Source organism: Puma concolor, chromosome A2, assembly GCF_028749965.1.
Source record: "Puma concolor isolate L17-30 chromosome A2, mPumCon1.1.hap2, whole genome shotgun sequence".
NCBI classification, from domain to species: domain Eukaryota; kingdom Metazoa; phylum Chordata; class Mammalia; order Carnivora; family Felidae; genus Puma; species Puma concolor.
Window position 1 is genome coordinate 26,547,603 of NC_141668.1, and position 25,676 is coordinate 26,573,278.

The 25,676-nt window shown below is 37.4% G+C and overlaps 1 protein-coding gene and 1 pseudogene across 2 annotated transcripts in view; one reads left to right on the forward strand and one right to left on the reverse strand.

Annotated features, from left to right (window-relative positions):
* Positions 1-25,676, forward strand: part of GRM8 (glutamate metabotropic receptor 8) — a 763,463-nt gene that overhangs the window by 712,166 nt on the left and 25,621 nt on the right. The gene's annotated exons all lie outside the window — the stretch shown is intronic.
* LOC112866800 (ATP synthase F(0) complex subunit C2, mitochondrial pseudogene) lies at positions 22,723-25,565 on the reverse strand (annotated as a pseudogene).

Below are 25,676 nucleotides of genomic sequence, written 5' to 3' on the forward strand. Positions count from 1 at the left end.
GGATTCATCTTGATAACCTTAATATTTAACCAGATGCTAAGCACAAAAAAGAAGTTTTAAAAGTTTTTCCTGAGTCAAAGAATGGATGGTGTTTCATGATTTCCCTTTCTAACACAATTTGTTGTACCTAAACACTGTGGCCATAAGATACCAACAAAGTTGGGGGCACCTGGGTGGCTCACTTGGTTTTGGCTCGGGTCATGATCTTACAGTTTTCTGAGTTCAAGCCCCACATGGGGCTCTGTACTGGCAGCATGGAACCTACTTGTAATTCTCTCTCTCCCTTTCTCTCTGCCCCTCTCCCACTCGTGCTGTCTCTCTCTCAAAATAATTAATTTTAAAAAAGATACCAATAAAGTTGTTTAACTTCTATGGGGAGGGAAAAGCAGTCATATCAGTTATAATTTTTATTTAAAATGGTCAAATTATGGGGCGCCTGGGTGGCTCAGTCGGTTTAGCATCTGACTTCGGCTCAGGTCATGATCTCACAGCGTGAGTTCAAGCCCCGCATAGGGCTCTGTGCTGACGGCTCAGAGCCTGGAGCCTGCTTCAGATTCTGTCTATCTCTCTCTCTGCCCCTCCTCCACTCACACTCTGTCTCTCTCTGTCTCAAAAAGTGAATAAATGTTAAAAAAAAATTAAAACAACAATAAAAGCAACAACAACAAAGCTGTTAAATATTGGGTAAATCAAAGTTGTTAATTTGGGGCATTGTTTACCTAATTATCTTAGAGGGAGTTTTTTGTTATATGCATACTATGCTCAGTCTGGGTCCAAAGAAAGAAAATAGAAACAACACTAAGTGGCAAAGAAAATTTTAAAAAGAGAGCTGGTTACAAAGATGTTCGGGCAATAAAAACTGAGAGGGAACACTAAAGAAATAGAATAATACATTCAAGAAGGGGCTTCTACTCCCTGGGGCTGGAGAAATAAAGGGGAAAAAACTAGGGTTTTCAGAGACTAGAAGCTGGGGGAGGGGCCCTGTGGATTTATGATTCACGGTTTGGGTTTGCTACTTGGTGGTTCAGACTCCTCAGGACTCAGAGGAGTTCGGTCCTTCAGAGCTGGAACTCAGATCTCTGAGAAAGGAGCCATGCCCCATTGCTGCGGGTACCTCAGGAGCTTGGAGAAGAGCTCCCTGGACTTAGAACTCATTCTTTGGAGTAAGAGTGGTGCCCAGCTGGCTAATTCTTATAGGGAATACACAGGATGACTCTAGAAGCGAAGATGAGAAATGGAGACCAAGCCAAATGTTGCTGTTGGTAAAGGTCACTGCTGGTCACTCTCAGGAAGGAGGAAGTCCCCTCTTCTCTCACCTTGTTTTCCAGTCCCCCTCCCATACCCGCTGTTGGCACAGCCAATCAGAACTCCAGAACAAGGAGAAACAGAGTTTACAAAGTTGCTCCAGCATCACAGACCAGAGTTACAGAAGGGTGGGTTTGTGGCTGGGAGACAACTTCATAACCTGAAAAGGTATAAATCTGAATTCTGAATAAATCTCCCCTAAATTCTCTCAAAATGGAGAGGCCTACATTTGTTTTCCCAGAAACTGAAAAAAAAGAAGATATATATCTATTAACAAAATAAATATATATGCATTTGTATTCATGTCATGATATCCTATTTTATGCCAACAGTAAATGTAGAAGAGATTCACTATAGGTCAATAACTTTGATTTCTTCTAATTAGCAAGTTACCTTCATCACTTAATGCAAGATAAATACATAATTTATGACCCATAATCAAATTTCATGTAATAAAAGGCCTAATTTGACACCATAGCTACATTATGTCCATTAGAGCTCATCTTTTATAGGGATTGCCAAAGTGAAGCATGTGTGTATTAGTGTAAAACAGGGCAGAAGGTGGAAAAAGAGAAGTAAATTATTCTATAAATTATTTAATATTAATTGCCAACTCATTAATCAGCCAAAAACAGTAGAGCCAGCCAACAGTGCCATTTACCCCACTTTCCTGGAGACACGGTGTCTCCTGTGTGGATGAGTGTTTTCTGCAGAACGGTTTTTAGTTTCTCTGGCAGTGAGCCAGAAAGGGGCTTCTTAAGATGAGGTCTAATTCAGTGGGGCCCTGGAAACCAGGCACTCCTGCTGGAAGCTGATCACCTGAGGCCCCCACCAATGCTCAGAGGTCAAGATGCTAATAACTCTGCCATTGTGGTCTTGACCCCAAGACTGGGCTTCTCTTTGGCCCGGGATTCCATCTTTCTTTTATTTCATCCAACACATTCAGCACACATACACAGTTAAGGCTTTGTTTTGTTTTTAGAAAACATTCCCGGCAAGAATCAGAAGCATCAGAAAAAAATGAGTTTCTTTTTTCTTTTTTAAAGATTATTTATTTACTTGAAAGACACAGAGACAGCATTGGTAGGGGAGAGGCAGAGAGAGAGGGAGAGAGAGAGAATCCCAAGCAAGCTCTGTGGGGCTCAATCTGTGAAACCATGAGATCATGACCTGAGCTGAAACCAAGAGTCAGGTGCTTAACCGACTGAGCCACCCAGGTGCCCCCCCCCCCCAAAATTGAGTTTCTCAAAGTAGCTGCAGCTTCAGTATGCAAAGCTGTCCCTCCCTGTACTCAGCTCTCTCCTGTCCTGTGGTAAAGCCTGAGAATGTTTATGGCCTCAGAACCCACCTCTCATTATGAAATCCTCTAACCCTTGGGGGGTCTGTGTCTAACTTCTTTAAATTTACAGAATCTGTCTCTTATCTTCTCTAGGACACATTACAAGGTCAAAGGACTTCTTTGTCTTAGCCTTGATTTCCTGGCCCTCATCTAGATATCTATTGCATTGTGCTCTGATCATTTCCTTGAACTTCGTGTTCCTCTCAATGATAGGAGGTTCCTACCTAACCTCTACCAACAAATGCCCACTTGGGGGTTCTCTCTCATGACTAATCTGATTGCAGGTCTGCCCTTCCTCTTTGATAGTCACTCTCAGTACCAAAGGTTACAACTGCCTATCATTGAAGACTCTTATTTCTACTTCCGTACATACAGATTTAACCCCACATTCTGGTAGAAACTCTCACATATACCAATTATAGATATATTGTGATTTCTTCAGAAGGGATAGAAAATATCCCACCCAGAAGAATTTTAAGATTTTAAACCAATTCTGAGTTGTTGAAATGATTGAAATGGAGCAGGGACATCAAAGCTAAGGAGACACCCCAGGAGAGGCAGTTCTAACTGGGCCTGTCTGATGAGAAGAGCTGCTTACCCTCTCTTTGTAAATGAGTAAATTCAGGCTGATGCAGCTTGAAAATGCCAAGTTAGGAGGCAGTGTGCTAAGGAAAAGTTCCTGGATTTGGGAGATCAACATACCTAGGTTTAAAGGATGGTCCCTTCATCTACTGTTTTACATTAAGAATCCCATTTATATTGACTGCACCAGGTTTCCTCATCTTTAAAGAGTTTTATAAGATTCTTACAAAAATGAATGAGGTAGCAAATGTAAAATTCAGAGCACTGCTAGCCTAGTACACAGTTATGTAATTAGGAACATTTCCTACCTTCGTGCCTCTGTCTTCTTCCCATGTGCTGCTACATTTTTTTTTTTTTTTTAATTAGGGGGTATTGTTGACACTATGCTGTTCTTTATTCTATCCTTACACTGAAATTGGCCATAATCACTATTCTCACTACTCATTAAATTCCTTCTATGTACCTGGTATTTAGTATTGTCTTATTTAATGCATTCTCAATGGAGCAGAAAGACAGAAGTACATTTGCTGATATCCATTAACAGGATATTTGCCAATAATTGTCACATGAATGGGCTGGACTAATCTTCACCCATTAGTTCTCAGTATCATGATTTAGCTGATGGTTGCTGTCTTTGCTAACACAACTTTTGGTACTTTAAGAATCCCTAATTGGGGCGCCTGGGTGGCTCAGTCGGTTAAGTGTCTGATTTCAGCTCAGGTCATGATCTCACAGTTCATGAGTTCAAGCCCTGCGTTGAGCAGCTGAAAGCCTAGAGCCTGCTTTGGATTCTGTGTCTTTCTCTCTGTTCATGCTCTCAAGCCCTGCTCATGCTCTCTCTCTCTCTCTCTCTCTCTCTCTCTCTCTCTCAAATAAATATTAAAAAAAAGAAAAAAAGAATCCCTAATAAAGAAAACTGAATGAGAAACTAATTTAAAATTTTTATTACTCAGCAAGCCCTGTGTATTCATACAATCCCTTCTTCAACTTGGAGATCCCAACTCTTATCCTACTTTTGAGTTCCTGGATACTTGGTTTCTACTCCAAATACAGTCAATTACCAAACTTAGAATAAAAATTATCAAGAACTGTAATCCTTTTTGATGTGTCAAATCTATTCTGATCACTATCATTACTGCAGCTTTAATGGTGTCTCCTGATTAATAGATTTCAATCTATCAACCTCACTTAGTTCTAAAATATTTGGACCTTCTTCATTCCTACTTAAATTTTCAGTCTCTAATTTTGCCATTTAGTTACAAGCAGACTTTAGCTTGCTAACCTAGCTCTAACCCACCTTTCTGTTCTACAGCCCTCTACCGACTGACCTCTGCTTTGGAGACCACATGTTTTCAGATGGCTCACTGAGTCCTGCTGTGAGACTGTCCTATTCTCACTTCTTTCCTAACCTTTTGGCAAGAGCCACAGTCTCTGCCCCAGTGCTGTGGCACAGTTTGCAAATGTTTTTATTGTTAATGGTCCACATCCACTTGAAAGAATAAACACTTATATCATATATAAAGGCTGCATTTTTCTGTTTGTTTAATGGATTTGTAACTTAGTGTTTTTGTTATTCTAAAAGGTCCATTATAAATGCTCACTGGAAATTATTTATGCTGTGAACTTAATTGAACAGTCACCTATTTTAACCAAATGGATAGTATTTCCCAGTTTTCGGTTTGCTGAAAATTCAGGAACTGGATTTTGTACATTCTTAAACATTTCATTTTGTGATTTTAGTAACCTAGGCCAGCAGAGTAGCAACATGTTTTCAAGAGATGTGTAGTTTTATTTTTTTTTTTAAATTTTTTTTTCAACGTTTTTTATTTATTTTTGGGACAGAGAGAAACAGAGCATGAACGGGGGAGGGGCAGAGAGAGAGGGAGACACAGCATCGGAAACAGGCTCCAGGCTCCGAGCCATCAGCCCAGAGCCTGACGCGGGGCTCGAACTCACGGACCGCGAGATCGTGACCTGGCTGAAGTCGGAGGCTTAACCTACTGCGCCACCCAGGCGCCCCGAGAGATGTGTAGTTTTAAATTCTGTACTTTCAATCATTGGCAGTGGCATTCAAATGTATAGCAATTCTGTTTTGGAAGACTTCAGTCCCTTCTTTCCTTCCTTCCTTCCTTCCTTCCTTCCTTCCTTCCTTCCTTCCTCCTTCCTCCTCCTCTCCCTCCCTCCCTCCTCTCTCTCTCTCTCTCTCTCTCTCTCTCTCTCTGTCTCTCTTTCTTAATTTTATTTTTTTGGTGATGCATTACAAAATGTACTAAGGGCTCTTTGACATGAAAGGAAAACAAAGTATAGTACACATTTGCCTGTCTTCCCCAGGCATTTTCTTAAGGAGGGCTTATCTAAGTGCCTGCAAACAATTCCTATGCTACTGTACTATCAGTTTATATCTTGCTGATTTTGTTTGTTTGAAGAGATACCAGTATAAATTATGAACACAAAGGCTTGAGTATTTATGATGTGGTAGATGGATGGGCTATTAAAGGTACCCTGAAAATCATTAGACTCAAGTGTATGACATTGACATGCTACATGTGATTAATTAGCAGACAGTCTCTGAGAGTGTTTTTTTTTTTTTTTTTTTTTTCAACGTTTATTTTTGGGACAGAGAGAGACAGAGCATGAACGGGGGAGGGGCAGAGAGAGAGGGAGACACAGAATCGGAAACAGGCTCCAGGCTCTGAGCCATCAGCCCAGAGCCTGACGCGGGGCTGAAACTCATGGACCGCGAGATCGTGACCTGGCTGAAGTCGGACGCTTAACCGACTGCGCCATCCAGGCGCCCCTGAGAGTGTTTGAAATGATATTTAGATTACACAATACTAAGTACCGTGCCTATCTATCTGACCTAATGTTTAGATTGCTTCTTTAAAAAATTATGACAACTTACGATACTTTACATCAAAAGACTTGTAAATGTATGAGAATCACAATTATGTTCCTCTCTTCCTATAGATACTAAACCAGTTGCAAGATTAGTACAGAGTTATAAATAAATAAGAAAATTATCATCTTCATTACTAGTAAATATGGGTTACAGAATGCAGCTTGGATCTGAGAGCTGAATGCTGGCTTCCTAATATCCTTCCCTTCCCCAGTGGCCAAGTCCGGTTCTGGAGACTCATTATAAGACAGCGGGCAGGTCTGCAGAGCTGAGATTTCCCCTGCCAGTCATGCTGTAGGAAGTCATTCCTCATGACAGCAGTCACAGAGAGAAGAATGTGCCTCCTACAGCCAACTGATTCCAAAAAGAGAGCCTGAAAGTAGCTGAGCTGTGCATTCTTAGTGCTTTTGCCTAATCTTATCGATCAGATAAATCACTCCATCTTTCAGAGGGAGACGTAGGGGAGGTATCTGGGTTAAAGAGAGATAGATTAGGGAGACCTCCATGTAGAGTTAGTAGTTAAAAACTCGAAGGTGTCCTTTATTATTCTAACTTAGAAAATGAAAAAGCAGCCTGATAGCTGCCTTAGTCAAAAGCAGCACACAAACATTACTAATCATCAGGGAAATGCAAATCAAAACCACAATGAGATATCCTTTTTTACCTGTCAGAATGGCTGGTATCAAAAAGACAAGGAATAACAAGTGGTGGTGAGGATGTGGAGAAAAAGAAATTCTCGTGCACTGTTGGTGGGAATCCAAACTGATACAGCCACTGTGGAAAACAGTATGGAGGTTCCTCAAAAAATTAAAAACAGAATTACCATATGACCCAGTAATTTTACTACTGGGTATTTACCCAAAGAAAATGAAAACACTAATTTGAAAAGATTTATGTACCTCCAAACATCCATCATCTAATAAATGGATAAAGAAGATATAATATAATATAATATAATATAATATAATATAATATAATAATATATATTTATATATAGTGACATATATAAATATATATTATATTATATATATATGAATATGCACAATGGAATACTACTCAGTGATAAAAAAAGAATAAAATCTTAGCATTTGCAACAATGGGATGATACTAGAGCATATTATGCTAAGTGAAATAAGTCAGAGAAAGACAAATATCATATGATCTCTCATATGTGGAATTTGAGAAACACAACAGATGAACATAGGGGAAGGGAAGGAAAAATAAGATAAAAACAGAGAAGGAGGCAAACCATAAGAGACTCTTAAATACAGAGAACAAACTGAGGGTTGCTGGAGGGGCGGTGGGTGGGGGGAGGGGCTAAATGGGTGATGGGCATTAACGAGGGCACTTGTTGGGATGAGCACTAGGTGTTATATGTAAGTGCTGAATCACTGGGTTCTACTCCTGAAGCTAGGACTACACTATATGTTCACTAACTTGAATTTAAATTAAAAAAAAGAAAAAAAACCCCACCATATATGCATTTTATTGTGTTTATTGAGGCATTATTTACAATAGCCAAGATATGGAAGCAACTTAAGTGTCTTTATATGCAGATAGCTTAATAATATTCCATTGTATATAATATAATGTATATAATACAATGGAATGTTATTAAGCTATATATATATATATTTATGTATATATATATATAGAGAGAGAGAGACACTTAAGTTGCTAACTTAAGTAATAATAACACATTGTATTATATACAATGGAATATTATTAAGCCATAAAAAAGAATAAGCTCTTGCCATTTGCATCTACAGGGATGAATGGACTTAGAGGGTATAATGCTAAGTGAAATAAGTCAGTCAGACAAAGGCAATTACCATATGATTTCACTCATATGTGGAATTTAAGAAACAAAACAAAGAAAAAAAGAGACCAAAAAAGACTTAAATACAGAGAACAAACTGGTGGTTACCAGTGGGAGATGTGGGGGTGAGGGGTGAAATAGGTAAAGGGGATTAAGAGTACACTTATCTTGATGAGCACTGAGCAACGTATAGAATTATTGAATCATATTATATATCTGAAACTAATATAACACTGTATGTTAATTATACTTTAATTACAAAAGAAAAATAATAAAAAACAAAACAAATTAAATTTTAAAAAGCAGCACAGCTAGAAACCTGTGCTAACGCACACATAGGTTCATTTTCTTCTCACACAGAGGCTGCCGTAGGATTTTTTTCAATGGCTCAGACCCACCTTCTGCTAAAATCTGTTCTTCAGAGAAAGATGATCATTGCTCTCTTAGCACATCCCTATTAATTTTGTTGGTACATGCTACTCTTTTCCTTGCCTGGGAGAAACTTCACTCAATGTCTCTGACCCAGTGTCTCCGTAGTCTTATGGTCACTGTTCTCCTCTGCCCCTCTGCTCCTCTGGCCTTGCACCACGTGGCAGACATTCTGTGTTCTATACCTGGACTGCGGCCCCCAGTCTCTCCTGGTGTTAGTCTTACTGGTGGATTTTGTAACATAGCCCCTGGTTTCTTAAAGTCCTATGCTTTTTAACCCCCTTTTTCTTGGGGAGGAGAGTGGATTTTATCGTAGAACAATTTTATCAGATGAAAATATTTTATCCACTTTCTAATAAAAAGAAAACAAACAAAGAAAAAACCCTCAACGATCTTCTCCAGCAAATCCGTAAACAAACAGAACTTCCCAATACTTCCTTCTTCTCATACAGACCGGTCCTTTTCAGACACACTTTACATTTATGCTAGCAAAAATATCTTTATGGATGTTAAGAAGCATTTCAGGCAGTGTTCAAATGGATTTATCATTAAAATCACTTATTTGTAATTTCTGATTGCTAATATTTTGGCTCAACAGATACTCAGAATTCTAGTTTGTATGTCAGCTTTGCCAAGGAAAAGAGGTCCACCTGACAGAATTCTCAATTTTGAGATTTATGTATAAGGAATACCTATCTGTAAGTCTGTCTATATCTTGATCTATAAAATCAATGATTGGCCTATCATAAAACTTCCTAGGTGCAATATTGGTTAAGTCTAATGTTTAAGAAAATAATTTTATTTAGTTAAATATTGCCATGTAGTTGCTAAGACCCAATCATATTAATAAAGAAGTAGCAAGAGCAAAGCTTCAGGAGCAGGAAACCTGGGGTGGAGGCTGACTCGTAAGATTCGTTGTGTGATGCTTGCTTTGTGTAAGTCAGCTCTCCCCTTTATAGCTCAAATTTCACCAGGTATAACATGTGAATAATAAGACCTGACTTGTTGGTTGTGTTAGGATTAAACTAAAAGAAGATAATGAATGTAAAGTTTTTAGTATTGTTCCTGGCACAAAAAAAAGTGCTTTATAAATGTTAATTTGCAATTATTGTATTTTTAAGGCTTGTGGAGATCTGGCATAATTAATATGATACAATGAAAGAAATGCCAGTTTGTTTTGTTATTCTTCTCTAAAGCCAACTTATTTATTTGTTTATTTATTTTAAAAAATCTTTTTTTTTTTTTTTTTTTTTTTTGGTGAGAGCTCAAGTGGGAGAGGGGCAGAGGGAGGGAGATAGAGGATTCAAAGCTTGCTCTGCACTGACAGCAGCCGGCCCAATGTGGGGCTTGACCTCCTGAACCTTGAGACACGACCTGAGCTAAAGTCACGCAACCAACTGAGCCACTCAGGTGTCCCCAACTTCTCTATTTAGACATCAATTCAAAGAGACAAACAAACGAGGAAGTGGGTCTTGTGGAAACATACATAATCTGGACACATGATTAAAATGTTCTGAAATTTACTGAAGGCTAGACTAGAAACAGAATCTTTTCATATCAACTGATTTATTACCTTCTTATATTTCTGAAGTTATTACCAATCATTATTTTATTCTGTCAATGGTCCTTCTGATTGTTAACCTTATTCTACAAATAAGACATTTGTAGCTAAGGATACATAAAATAAATTGACCAAGTGTTTATGGACTCCGTAGGAAAGGAATAATAATAAGAATTCACATGCTTTTCATTTCCAGTTGACCGTTGTTTGTATGATGCCCCATTACTTCTAACAGTATGAAACTTCGTAAAAGTTACTAAGTTCTGTACATTTACATTTACATACTTATGAAATGCAAGCTCTCTAAATTTGTGAGTCATCCCTTTCCTAAACTGAAGCTTCTTGAAAAAGTACATAAAGTATTTATGATAATTCAAATGACAAACAACAATATGCATTCCATTGTACTTGCCTGTAAAACGAAGATAATAGAAACACACTATTTTACGACTTGTTTCTTTTTGAACATTTATAATAGTGCTGAATTAGGTTTTGGTAAAATAAAACAAGAAGATGGGCTACATTGAGAAAATTGTCTATGGTCTATGGAGAGGGAAATTATGTTTCTGTGAAATGGTATGTAATTTTATGAAACCCATAAAATGATGCTAGTACTTCCAGAACAATGCTTACTTTTGGACCCTCAAAGTGAACTAATCTGGTTAGAAACTTCCAACCTCAGACCTCACAATGGATAGGATGCACATAGATTTAAAAAACTTCCTTAATCATTTGAACTGTTATTCCCAAGGGTATTGCATATAGGAGTTCTTCAATTTATGTTTGTGACTATTGACAAAATTGGTGTCGTATAGAAGAAATAGTATAACTTTGGAGTTGAATGGTCCAAAGATACCCACATCCAAGTCTGTTATACATTAGCTATGTGGCTTTGGGCATATTAATCTGTCTAAAACATCATTTCCTCATCTTTAAGATGAGGACTCTACCAGCATTATTTCAGGATTTGATGTCATTTGTGAAGATTCTGGAATGTAGTGCATGTTTCATAAAAGCTGGTGATTGTCTGAGTGTGGGTTTCCCTGAAAGCAGAACCTGAGACAAAGACTTGAGTGCAGGCAGTTTATTTGAGAAGAAATACCAGGGAGTGTAGGAATGAGGGAACATGGTGATTGAGACAGGCAAGGGAGCGGAGTAGAGTATGTGTAGAGTCCATGACGACCCATTCCCACCAAGACCTCTGAAAATGCAAACTACCTCTCCTGCTTATCCATTTGCATAAAAGGAAGGTCAGAGCACTTGTCTACTGGCATAGTTCATATTCTCTAAAGATAGTTTTTTCCCAACTTCATTTTAAGAACTCACATGCTTATACTTTTTTTGGTCCAAGTGTGTGTTTATGACCACAAAAACTCTAAGTCTTGACTTTCCACTGTTTAGTCTTCAGGATTTTGTGTACAAGATGGAACACTTTATTCAACAGGCTACTGCTGTCATCTTCAAAAGGACAGTAGTCAGAATGGGGGAAAGTGCTCTTAGTAGGGACCTGGATGAAGTGAAGGGGTGGTCACATTAGAGAACCTGAGTATGGTAAGAAAGAGGACACAGAATGCTTTTAGAGAGAGCTGGGGGTTGTAGAGGATGAGGGTAAAACTTTAAAGGAGAAAAGATAAATCTGATGATTTTTATGATATCTTTGTGTTTTCTGTATAAATCTGTATCATCTCTTCAGAGCCTTGTCATTCCTGAAGGCTTTCAAAGTAAAGGCTCTCTGCTTTATATGGGTTATGTGTGAGCTGTGTACATATGTAGTTCTTAACCAATATTCAAGTCGTCTTCTAAGTGGAGTATTGTGTACCTCAGCTGTTTTTGGACTGAACACTCAAAGATATCTCACTGATGTGTCAAGTCCTCCTATAGGAGGATGTGTGTCTAGCCATCTTATACCTGATACTAATTTGCAATTAATGTGCAAGTCTCAGGGTAATAGTTAACACCAAAAGATTGCATTTGAATGCTACTTTGCTTATAAGAAAAAAATTCTCATAAAATTTCTCATTTAAATATCACAGTGAAGGGGAGCATTTTGCTGTTAAAGATACTGGGACCCAAGTTTTGTGGCTGCTCTAAGTCCCTATGGTTTCCTCAGTCCATTATGTGTGGACTCTTAAAGGTAGATTTTCTATCTCCCAACGCAGTTTTCTTTCCACTATACATAGCTATGTTATCATAATATTTGTATGCCATGTCCTCTACATTGCTTTGTAAATTGATATTCCATATCAGCTAAGTACATCTCTGATATTCCTTGATTACCCAAAGAACATATTTCAAAAATAATTCATATTAATTTTTTTTTGCATAAAGACACTTACATACATAGTGTAAATACCATGTACAATACATATATGTATTTGTGATCTACCCTAAAAATATTGAGTTATAAAATTCAAACTATTATTAATATCTTTATTTATTATATGCTCAACTCTGGGCCGCGTACTATAGTGAAGTAGGAGGAGTTATAAAGTGTCTAGACCTAGATCTAGACCTATAGGTCTACAAAGGGATTTATTATAGGAATTGCCTAACCCAATTATGGAGACTGAGAAGTCCCATGATCTTCCATCTACAAGCTGGAGAACCAGAAAGGTCAGTTCCAATCCAAAGAACCGGGGGGGCCAGTGGTATAAGACTGAATCCAAAAGCCCAAGACTTGGGGGGGCTGGGGGCACAGGGTGGTATAAATCCTGGTATGAATTCTTAGGCCTAAGAACCAGGAGCATTGATGTCCAAGGGCAAGAGAAGATAGATATCCTGGCTTGAGCAAAGACATAAAATTCGTAGTTCTTCTGCCCTTTTATTCTATTCAGGCCCTAAATATATTGGCTGATGCCCACCCATATTGGTTAGGGGCATCTTCTTTACATGGTCTACTGATTCAAATGACAATCTCTCCCAGATGCACACTCACAGACATACCTCAAAATAACATTTATCTGGTCATCCCTTAGCCTGTCAAGTGGACACATAAAATTGACTCCAGCATACAATTATTTGTCTAATCCAATAATACAGAAATACATTCAGAAATGTGGAATGGAAATGAAGTAGACTCGATGTTGAAAGATGGAAAGGTTTACGTATAATGAAGATAGGGAAGGGAAAGGACATGGAATTAAGAAGTGAGAAAAAAGGTGGTTTTTCAAAGTGATAAAATTAATTTAATTCAGTGGTAGGATGGAACCAGATGCATATATGAGGCTTTGGCAGAACATTTTTCCAAGTGTGGCCTGAGGATACCTGGGGGTCCCCCCAAATATTTTACATAGCTGTGAAGTAAAAACTATTTTTATAATAATACAAAAATATCTTCTTTTTCACCAGGTTGACCTTTGCACTATTGATGCAAAAGCACTTGTGGGTAAAAGTGCTCATTCCTTAACATGAATCAAGACGCTGACACCAAAACTGTGCTATTAGTCAGTATATTCTTCACTTATATTTGGGGTGGGGGGAAGCAATCTCAGTTGATTGCTATTGAAGAAGTAGTCAGAATTCCTCATTTCATTAAATCTCGACTTACCAGGTTTCTACATAACAAAAAACGAAGCACTTCTAAACTTCCAAAGTTGGATGGTTGTCTCAAGGAAAAACTCTTATGAGATTGAGTTCCAAGCTGAACTAGCTGCTTTTTTTCATGGAATGCCATTTTTACTTGGAAAAATGGCTGACAGATAAATTATGGTTATTCAAACTTGGGTATATGGCAGATATTTCCTCAAAAACGAAGGGAGTAAGCTTGTTACTTAAAACGACTGATGTTATTTGTTGCCAATAATAACATTTGAGGTTTCAAGCAAAAAGTGGAATTTTGGAAAACATGTACTATCACCGTGAGCTTGATAGCTTTTCAACTCATAAAGAATTTTCTGACGAGATAAATGGTGTTGTTAACAAATGTAATTTTTTAATAATGTATAATGAAATGTGTCAAAATGAAAGACTAGTATAGCTTGGTGAGCAAAGTTTTACCCAGTAATAAATACACGATGTTACAAAATCGTACAGGGATGAAAGATCCATTCAAAATGCAAAAGAGACGAATGGATTTTAATGTAATAGTATACGGAAAGTTTATTGACATTGTTTCAGATTCTGTGTTACAACTAACCTTTAAGAAACTACTATGGTTGAGTAATAGGGTAATATCAAAGAAGAATATCGATAATTATCTGTAAAGGTTATTAAAATACTGCTCCATTTTCCAACTGTATTATCTATGTGAGACTGAGTTTTCTTTATATACTTTAACCAAAACAACATAGAACCATAGACAGCATATAGAAGAAAATAGAATCCAGTTGTCTTCTATTAATCTGGGAATTAATGCTATTTGCAAAAATGGAAAACAAAAGAAAACAAAAGCCACTGCTCAATGTTCTTAAGTAATATACAAATTTACTTGTGTATTTATTTATGATATTTTGAATAAATACTTTTCAAAAAATATGTTTACTTTTGAAACATATAATGGGCTAAACATTTTTTTTAATTTCATAAATACATATTCTTTTAAATTTCTCTTTTAATTTCAAATACTGTAAATATTGACAGCTAGAACCCACGTAAACAAAAGCACTTAGGTACCCTCAATAATTTGTAAGATTTTAAAATCTTGAATCCAAAAAGGTTGAGAATTGCTACTTGGGCAGAAAGGTAACCATGAAAGATTTTTGAAACTTCAGTTTTGTCTTACTTACACCCAGCCTTTATACTACAGTAGGGAGCTGTGGTTTTAATTCCTTTTTAAATCTCCTTAAAGACCAAGCTCTTTAACATTCGTTTCATATAAAAGCCCCAGTGAAAATCCCTTAGCTTTCTTCCCCAGACACCACTAACCATTTTGTGTATTACAATTACTTACGGAGATGAAGGGCAAACTCTGCTATGCTATTACGCACCCTCGTGCCTTTGCTCCTGTTCTTCCCCTTGACTGGAAAACTCTTCATACCCGCCCCCCCCCCCCCCCCCCCCCCGCCCTTCCTATCTTTAACTTGTCTATCAAGATCTATTTTGGGCACATCTCCTTCAGGAAAATGTAACTGAACTCACAATCAGGGTTCCGTGCTATTTCTTTGTGCTTCTATATCTCAATTTTAGCATTTTACATATTACTGTGGCATTTTTGCTTCTGTATCTGTTTTCTCTTGTGATTAATAAACTTCTTGAGGACACAGGCCTGGTGACTAATACATTGCTGTCACTTTAAAATGCTTGCTTGCTTTAAATTTTCTTGCTTAATAATGCTTAATAAACGATAATAAATTATTGCTTTAAAATGATATAATAAAATGCTAATTAGGAGAGTTAATCGTGTAACAGCCTTCAAAATGATTTTAACTCAAGAGGATCAACAATATGACTTAAGAACAATTCTGATGAACAAAGTGTATAACTCAAACTTTCTTTTTCTCCTCGTTGACGCACAGATTAAGTAACTTAGTTTTGTAAAAAAAAAAAATCTTTAACAATAAATTCATGCAAACACAACTTTACTCAGCTTTCCAAAGAAGGAGGCAATTATTTAATATCTTTAATAACATATTTATTTTACAAAGGCTAACTCTGGCATTTTAAGGTCATTGTTGCAAATTTGATTTCATGAAAATCTGTGCAAGAGTTTTTAAGGGAATAACAATCATATTGACTTGTTATAGGGATCATGACTGTTTCGACCACTATGCTAATATTAAATTAACGAATAAGCTAAATTTAATTTCTTATTTGAATTAAATGTGGTCTTTAAATAGTAGTTACGTTTAACAATGAGCACTTTCTAAGTGTTCACCAACCTACAAAGAGGCAACTTTACTTTTATCTGGACACAGAAAGGGCATTTGACTGCAGGACTGATAGATAAGTGCTTATCATTCATATTTCTACACATTAATGCCATTGGACTGCATGCAAGGAGCAACAGGTACTTGTTTAATCGCTTTTCCAGGTGTCTTTCTATTTAAGCTATTACCTTCGTCATCATGAGTGACTATTAGCATACTGCCTGGGTTGAGTTTCCTCAGCTTTTTTGCCCAGGGCTGCCCTGCTGTGGCTCCATCATTGGGGTAACCAGCTGTTACTTATTTAAAGCTTTCATCACTTTGTATGACAGAAGAACTTAATTATGCCCTGCTTTGGAGATGTTAAATGAAATTATCTTCAAAACAAGTGCACTTCATTTAATATTTTTCTCCATCAAGTACTTGAACTGTGACATTTACGTCATAAGCACTAGGTAAGCAGACACTTTATAAATTGAGGCCTTCAGATAGAGTAATTATCGTTGAGGCAAGAGCACGGCTCTAAAGTACCCGAGATAAAAATTGTGGTGGCTGATGCTCAGGTCTGTATAAAAGGGTTTGGGGAAAATGAAAATGTGATAAACAGATAATGAGCTGCAGTTATCTACACTGTGGACCAAATGTTTTTCAGATATGGGGTGGGGTCGCACTCGCGGTTGTTGTAGTCCCTTTGGTGGATCAGAAAATCTGTTGAGGATGAAGATGGAAGGTCAGCTGGTGGTTAATAATATATGCAATGTTCGAATGGCTCCTTTGAAAAGTCTGTTTAGTTGGAGGACTACATTTCACTTGGGAAGGAGGAAAATAGAATATTCCAAATCGTCTTAGGAGAGCAACTGAAACGGATTAAATGTGTTTGACGTTGCTGAGAGGGAAGGACTGAGCAACGGTCATTTGGATTTGCCAACACGGAGGTGAAGTTAAGTGCAGTTTTCATAGAGCCTGACTGGAATGGGTTCAACAGACACTGGGAGAAAGGCAAGTGGATTCAGCACGCAGAGATAACAATTTCACTGAATTGTACAGCAAAATGCCGAAAATGAAGATTTTTAATGGTTGGGAATTAGCAAGGGCAATCATCAGAAGTGCTGCCCCTTAACAGGTAAAAGAGATGGACTCTTGCTCACAAATGGTGAGCTGGCCTTAGATCGTGATAATAGAAAAGACAGAAGTAATTGTTACGGAAGCCAGTAGATTCAAATGTGGTTCAGAAGTATGTGGAAGTTCTCTGTCCTTTCTGTTTTCTCAGTGAAATAACAACCAGTTATCAGATAAAGGTGAGAAGAGTGGGTGTTGCATTTTGAGGAAGGGGATGTAAATTCGCCATGTTCTTGAGAAGTGGGGCAGCGATTTCACAAGAGTCTAATAGCATTGAAGGAGGCCTAGTTGAGGCCTACCATCAATAATTTAAAATGAGGCCAATTTACAACAAGCTCACTTTTAGCTTTCCAGTGGGTGCAGGCATAAAAGCCGCAGCGAGTTATATTTAAACAGGCTTGGGATTCAGTTTTCTGGAATGAGCAATGACAGGAGAGAGGAATAAGGGAGTGGAGGATGTTTGCCAAGCAATGTTTTTAATGGCAGCCAATGAAATCCAAGACATAAGGAAGGACTAGAGGAATGGGAGAGGGCTTAAATACTGGTGTACTGTTGGAAAAAGTCAGGTTGAAGAATGATTAGCACTGGTACATACAGAAGGAAGACGCTTGAAAGAGTAGGACGGTGGTCAGAGCTTAGAATGCTGTAAGCTGGGACTTTGGCAAACGTGCAGTTATTATGAAAGCAAATGGGATGAAGAGCACAATTATTGCAAGCAAGGGATGCAAGAAACTGAAGAGGCCATGGAATTGGACCAATGTAGATTTAGATACTGGTATCGACAATAGTGGGAGAGAGAGAAATAATTAGTCTGATAAATCTTCAATATTACATAAATGGTACTTTGTCTCCTTTCTTGTTATTCAGCATTTTTATTTTGTTTGTAGCAGTTGTGTCTGATTTGAGGCATGTGACATGGGCAAATATTGAAATTTTATGGTCAATACCACATATCCAAAATGTCCTACAGCACTTTATGGTCTTTATGGTTTATGAGATGATTTCACATGCATTATCTCATTTTATTTTCATAGTTATCTAGTGAGACAATTAGAGATGGTATTGTTGTAACAGTTTTATAGATGAGGAAATTGAAGTTTGATGATATTAAATCATTTGCCAAAGTTGGTATGGCTAGGAAATGACAGACTTTCCGTGGGAATACATTCCACATTGATATGTTTTGAGAGTGTTAAAATGGAAGAAATTTATTAAATATCAAAACCAAATAGATTTATCTCATCCTTTGATGGTTTTATAAAAGCCTGGCCTTTGCATGAACATTTTTATGCAATGAGAATTTATGCTAAGAAAATGTATTATTTTTAAATTCAAAGACACACTTTAGTTTGGTGATAAAATATACTTTGATCTTTTTTTTCTGTCCTTTCCTTAAACACTGAATGTTTTTATTTTTTAAGAACTTATAGTATTCTTAAGATGCCTTGGTTATTATAAGGCAATATGTTATTAAGAATGTACATATTACTTAACAGGTGCTACACTAACCATTCTTATGAATAAAGATATAAAAGTAAGTAAAATACTGGAAGCAGCAATTCAACAGAACATTAAAACACTTACAAATGGAGGGGCGCCTGGGTGGCGCAGTCGGTTAAGCGTCCGACTTCAGCCAGGTCACGATCTTGCGGTCCGGGAGTTCGAGCCCCGCGTCGGGCTCTGGGCTGATGGCTCGGAGCCTGGAGCCTGTTTCCGATTCTGTGTCTCCCTCTCTCTCTGCCCCTCCCCCATTCATGCTCTGTCTCTCTCTGTCCCAAAAATAAATAAAAACGTTGAAAAAAAAATTAAAAAAAAAAAAAAACACTTACAAATGGAGACGATAATAAATATACCAGGGTATCTAGTTAACTGGTCAAATCATAAAAGCCTTAAGATCCTATCAGTGGACCATGTAAAACAAAAACAAAACAAAACAAACAAAAAGACAACCCATGAAACTTTCAATACCTGTTATTTTTTAAAAAACAAAAATATCTTTGAGAAAAATAATAATAGAGAGATGTTCCCATTTTATAATGAAGTGTATGCATCTTAAAAATTTAGCATCATTCATAATGATGAGATTCCAGAGGGATTCTTGACAAAATCAGCAACAAAAGAAGGATGTTTATTTGCATCAGTTTTATTTAGAATTTGTCCAGAAATTTAGGCTGGTGCAATTAGACATTAAACAGAATTAAGAGTCCCAGTTCTTGACAAGGAAGAGGGAAAAGTATCTTTCTTTCCACCTACCATATCCCTAGAATATCAAAAGACATCAAATAAATGCTTCTTACATTAATAAGAAATTTTAGGGCACAATACAATGACCACATACATTATAAATAGCAAACAAAAAATCAACATCTTTCTTCTATCCTACCAGTTAGAAAATGTAATGGGTAAAAAAAATACCCCATTAATAATGGAATCATTAAATTCCAAGAATAATTCTAATAAGAAAATATAATAAAATCTAACTTCTTTTTTTTTTTAATTTTTTTTAACGTTTATTTTTGAGACAGAGAGAGACAGAGCATGAACAGGGGAGGGGCAGAGAGAGGGGGAGACACAGAATCTGAAATGGGCTCCAGGCTCTGAGCCATCAGCCCAGAGCCCGACGCAGGGCTCGAACTCACGGACCGCGAGATCGTGACCTGGCTGAAGTCGGACGCTTAACCGACTGAGCCACCCAGGTGCCCCAATAAAATCTAACTTCTAATAAAAATATAATATAGGATAATAATTCTTTTTTTTTTTAATTTTTTTTTCAACGTTTTTTATTTATTTTGGGGACAGAGAGAGACAGAGCATGAACGGGGGAGGGGCAGAGAGAGAGGGAGACACAGAATCGGAAACAGGCTCCAGGCTCTGAGCCGTCAGCCCAGAGCCCGACGCGGGGCTCGAACTCACGGACCGCGAGATCTGTGACCTGGCTGAAGTCGGAGGCTTAACTGCGCCACCCAGGCGCCCCTAGGATAATAATTCTAACAAGAAAATTACAGGATTCCGTTCAAAGAATGAAAACAAGATTTGAATAAAGTATGCATTCTGTAGACAGGAAGACTGAAACAATGTAAAAAGCCAATTCTTAAAGTAACCAAAATTCATTAAAATTGATATCCTATAACTTAAAAATCACTGTTATCAAATTAGGAATAGAAAAAAAAAACTTTCTTAGGGACACCTGGGTGGCTTAGTCAATTAAGCACCCAACTTTGGCTCGGATCATGATCTTGCGGTTCAAGAGTTCAAGCCCTACCATCAGGCTTTGTGCTGACAGCTCAGAGCCTGGAGCCTGCTTCAGATTCTGTGCCTCCCTCTCTCTCTGCTCCTCCCCTACTCACGCTGTCTCTTTCTCTCTCAAAAATAAATAAAAATTTTAAAAAAAGAAATAAAAGAAAAAAACTCTCTTAATTTGATAGCGAATAGTTAAATAAAATGCAGCGAAAATCCTACTTAATGGTACATTATTGAAAATTTTCTCCCTGAATTCAGGGGGAAAAACAAAGATACCCATTATCACTGTTACTCAGTGTCATGATCGTATTCTTACCCAGTGTAACATACCAAGACAGACAAATAAAAGGCATAAAGTTTAAAAAGGAAAAAAAACTCTCATTATTTACAAATGACATGAATTGTGAATATAGATATTCTAAAGGACCCTACGGCTAAGCTGTTAGAATTAATAAGTAAACGTAACAAGGTCACTGGATATAAGCCAATATATATAATTAATTGTATTTCTATATAGAAAATGAACACATAAAAATGAAATTTTATAAAGAATTTCTAATAACATAAATACCAAATACCTAGAAATAAATCTGACAAAAGCACATGATCTCTATCCTGAAACTACTAAATAATATGGAAATATATTAACAAGAGGACCTAAATGAATGGAAGCATATAAAACATTCCCAGATGGGAAGACTTAATTTGCAAAGATATCAAATATGCAAATTGATCTATATACTAATGCAATCCCAATCAAAATTCCAGTAGGTGTGTGTGCGTGTATGTGTGTGTGTATGAAAATTGAACTGGAATTGTAAAGGCCAAAGGGTATCCAAGGAGATTTATCATCTATTAATGTGTCACCATCTATCTATCCATTTACCTGTCTATCCATCATCTATTTATTATCTATCTAGTCTTAGAAGTTGGTTCTGCTTCTCTGGTTGAATCCTGACTGATATGATCTATAAATGTTTTTGTTTAAATAAATCCATTTCTAGTAGTAATTCTAAGGAAGGATTATAATCAAAGTAAAAATACCTGAGCAAAAGATATCCATAAAGATGTGGTGGAAGTAGAAAATATGTAGTAAATGGGAGATAAATGAGGAACTAAAAGTTCAGGCTTTGAAATACAGATAAGGAGTGATGAGGAAAGTAATTTTAGATAATATGGCCCCAAATAGAAACAAAAATCTAAATATATAACACCAGGATATTAATTTAATTTGTTGTCAACAGGAATGAAATTATGCAGCTATTAAAATTTGATTAAGAAACATGGAAATTATCTAAGAAGTGCTTTTGAATGTTGCCAAATACTGAATATTTGCAGTATTCTAATTATGTCAAATGTATGTTCATTTAAATATAATATAAAAACATAATTTACCATATAAAATGTAACAACTGAAAGTTTTTGTTACAAATGAGTTAACTTTCTAAAAGGGAAATTAGCCTCATGCAAAGGTCACAATTTCCTAAAGTAAAAAGAAAATATACGGTAACAAATTGTATGTCTTTTGACACACCAAAATTCACCAAAAACTGCATATTGTAGAACTCTGAGTTATCAATGGACTGAATGCATATAATGTATAGTTCTTTTGAAGTAAGATAAAGTTTATAAAGAATTTCTTATTGGCCTTGTGTAAATACATTGATAAATACAAAGTAGTGTTCAAAAGGGTTGCAAAATCAACAGTAAATAAATAGTCCGTAAGCATATATTTGCAAAGAGCTACTCAAGTATTATGTTCCTAAATAAAAAAAAAAAACTGATAGTTTTAAATTTTTATTTTCTAATTCATTGAGATAATCCCTACTTCAAAGACAGGAGTAATTCTCTATGAGGGCAATTAACTTTACTCATTGTCATGTTCGAAGAGTCATGCAAACCCCACTACAATCATATTTCTATAAATTTGTCTGGTCAACAAGGGATATGGCTTACTCGTTCACTTCATCCACTCCCTCAGTGGCAAGAGGGAGCTACTAAAAGGTGGTCTCATTTATATCCTTTCATTAGTTATTCTTTGTTGTTTTAATAAAACACACACATATACATTCATGTACCTGCAAAATGAAGGGCATATCTCCTTTGTTTAGTTTCTCCTTCGTTTAGTTTGTAAAAGCAATTTATACACAGTGTAGAAAATTTTAAAAATTTAGACCAAAAAACCCGAAAGAAAGAAATATTACCCATGACTCTATTGCTCATGAATAGTGCGGGCTAATGTTTTGGTTTCTTTCTAACTTTGGTCTTAGAGGTAAATGTCTTGAGATGGTAGCATAGATTCAGATCTGCCTCGACATATGTTATTCTTTAGATTATTGTTTCCCATGGCTATGCCATTATTTATGTATTCTTCTATTTTTGGTCATTGGGTTATGCCACTTACAAAAATTTTAATAATTACTAATTATCATCTTTGCAAATAAGTCTTTGTTCACATATATGATTTTGTTTATTTTGTTTTTTCTTATTGATACGGTATTTATTTGTCTTCCCTCTGTCAAACCCTGAGCCAGCCATGTTCCCCAGACTGCCTGGGGAGATATAGGAAAAGGAGCAAACAGGGCAGAGGAGACACTGGAAAAAGACCTATGGGAAGTAGAGACAGCTCTGTCACATGGAGAAGAGGACAAGAAAGGCCATCACCATCCAAAAGAGTCCCATGGCCTCCGGGAGGGCAAAGCCCAGAATGGTGTAGGAGAAGAGCTGTTCAGGGAGGGGCTCCTGGCATAACCAATGATGAGGCTCCCAAATGCAGTCCCTGTCCCAGCCCTGGAGCCAGCCACCCCTACCATGGCAGCCCCAGCCCCAATGCACTTGGCTGCTGTGCCCTGTCCCTTGAAATGGCGCTGGTTCGGAAGCTGCGGCTGGGAATACGTGAGGTTGGGGGGTGTGGGACTGCCAAGCTGCCAAGGCTCCATCTGTCAGTGTCTCCAGTGGTTTTAGCGACACTGCAGACAGTGACTGGCTCAGCAGCTGAGAGGTGCTCCTGACCAAGAAGGGGCAGACTAACTTTGCACTAAGGGACTTTGGCAGGAGAGTTGCTCCCAGTGCAGAGAAGACAGAGGGGCAGGGGGCAGGAAGAGCAAAGGTGATTTTATTTTAAGCAGAATGTATTCCTAATGAGAAATTACTGTCTTGGAAACAACAGAGAATCAAGTTAATATTTTTCATTTTTTTCCTGCTATTTTAAGTATTGATAGTAATAACTTTTCTTAGCAAGGAATGGATAGGTTTACCCTAGTTGATTATCAATTTTCTTTTATGTTTTCCCCTTGAATACAGTGGGTTTTGTTTTTGTTTTTTAGAATTTATGAAACTTTGCTCCTTTTCCTTTCTTAGAGCTATAGAATCACTGATCTGGTCAAAGGGATCCCAGCTGTGGCACTCACTAGCCCTGTGACCTTGGGCAAGTGTCCTAATACTCTGCACCTCATTTCTTCATCTGTGAAGTATGGATAAGCATTGTACCTCCTTCAGAGAGCTGTGAGAATTCCTATAAAGCGAAAATGCATGAGAAGTGCTTATAAAGAGCCTGGCACATAATAAACACTATTGTAAATATTTATTATTATCCTAGGTTTGGGGGAGCTCTCTCCCTACTAGTACTCTCTTTGGTTTTGTTCCAGTTAGTAAGGCTCGCTTTCTCCACCCTGACTAGGGTTTTCTGAGTTCCCCACTGAATCATGATTTCCGCAGGATGACCTGATCTTTACCTCTAATTACCTCTTTGGCTTGGTTGTATTGTTTCAGTCTTACTGCCCCTGATCAACCCTTTGTGAAAGCCAGATGTTCCTAAATTCCTTATATTTAACAGAAAAGCTGAAGGCAGGAATACTTGAGGGAATATATTGCTACTGAATACCATTAACAGCCAACCATTGTATGTGATTTCAGTACTTTCAGAATGCTTTTTTATATAGTATACATAATCAACCCTGTTAGCTTATCAGGTCAGGAATAATTTTTCCTGTTTTACATACGAAAAAAAGACTCATAGAAGTTAATTTATTGGCTCGGAGTTATCGTAACCAGGGGTGGCAAAGTCACGCATTTTAACTTTGGCTTTCTGACTCTCTTCATAGGATGGCCTTTCAACTGCACCAAATTGAGTCTCCAGAATATATTAGTTAGGCTTTGCTAGTGAATGCTGCTGTAATAAACAACTCAAAAAAAAAAAAAAAAAAGCAACAGTGGTTTATTTGTCAGCTGCATTGCTTGTCAGGGATTTATAGTTGCACTGCTGAAGGACAGCCTCCATCTGGAATATAGATTCTCTTGGCAGAGAGAACAGCAGGAACCAACCACTCGATGCTTACAGCTTCCTCTGCTCAGGCATGATGTACATTGTATCTGCTCACAACTTATTGTTGAAAACATATCACATGATGAGCCTTGATAAAGATGAGATGGAGAAAGAAATCCTTCCCTGAGGAGTGGTTCAAAAATATGACAATAAGCAAAGATGTGTAATCCTTATGGGGAAGAGTGGAGTAAATAGTTAAGGGCAATAATATCTAAAAGAAAATCATGAATTAAAAAGGACACAGAGGGAAGTCTATGCAATAGAAACAAAGTATAAATGTTAAAAAAAGAAGTAAGTTATAAAACTTGGACAAAGTTTACTGTGTGAGGGAAGATTTCTCCATAATTCTGTAGCTTTTTTTTTAATTTTCAGAGATTGGCAATAGTTGTTTCCAGTGACAAGGAAGTTGGTTAGAGGCAGTGTCAGATGTGGACTAGCTGAGGGAAAGAGGTCAAAAGAGAGAGCTGTACATCAGGCACAGGTGCTAAGTTGCTGACTTTGGAATTTTAGACGATTAATTTGACGGTCCAACTTCCCTTTGGAAGTGCTGAGTTATATAGGTTTACTTTCCTGTAAACTCCCTCAGGTACTGAAACCTATATAAAGTGCCTGAAATGATTCTTCCTTGAAAATTTAATAGAAAACCTAGCTTGGTTCATTCTTTCCTAACCAAAGAGCAAGGTCACTGAACCTAGGAATAAATTTCATGGCTTGGGATTATATTGATAGACTAGACACTTTGTTAGAACGTGGTAATGATGTTCTCAAGGTCGATCATTACAATCCATCTGAGGATATTGTTAATTCATTTTTCTGACATAGCCATAGACAGTATCCTTCACTCAGCTCAGCCATCACACATTAGCCAGAGGGGCTGACTGACCATTTGGTCAGTACAAATCCACCACCTGCAGAGAAATAACGCAGAGTGATGCTCTGAGTACCCACTGTATTTCCCCCTCACATAACAATATGAAGCTGTTTCTGGCTTCCTGGCTGCTCTCCTCCATGTGGTCATTCAGGAATCCCTATTGATTCAGTTTTACAGTCTTACCGTCCTCCAGTACCTCTTTAGCATACACAGCGAAAAGGCGAAAGGGGAAAGGGCCGCGGAGAAAGTACCCATACCTCTTGGTTTCTCATTGTGCATTCTATAAAAACACTTTTATGACATTCGTCCTTTATTTTCACGTTATATTGGTTGAAAACTAGTTAAAAGGTCACACTGTTTCTAGCCAGAGTTGCCCCTGCCTGATCAGGA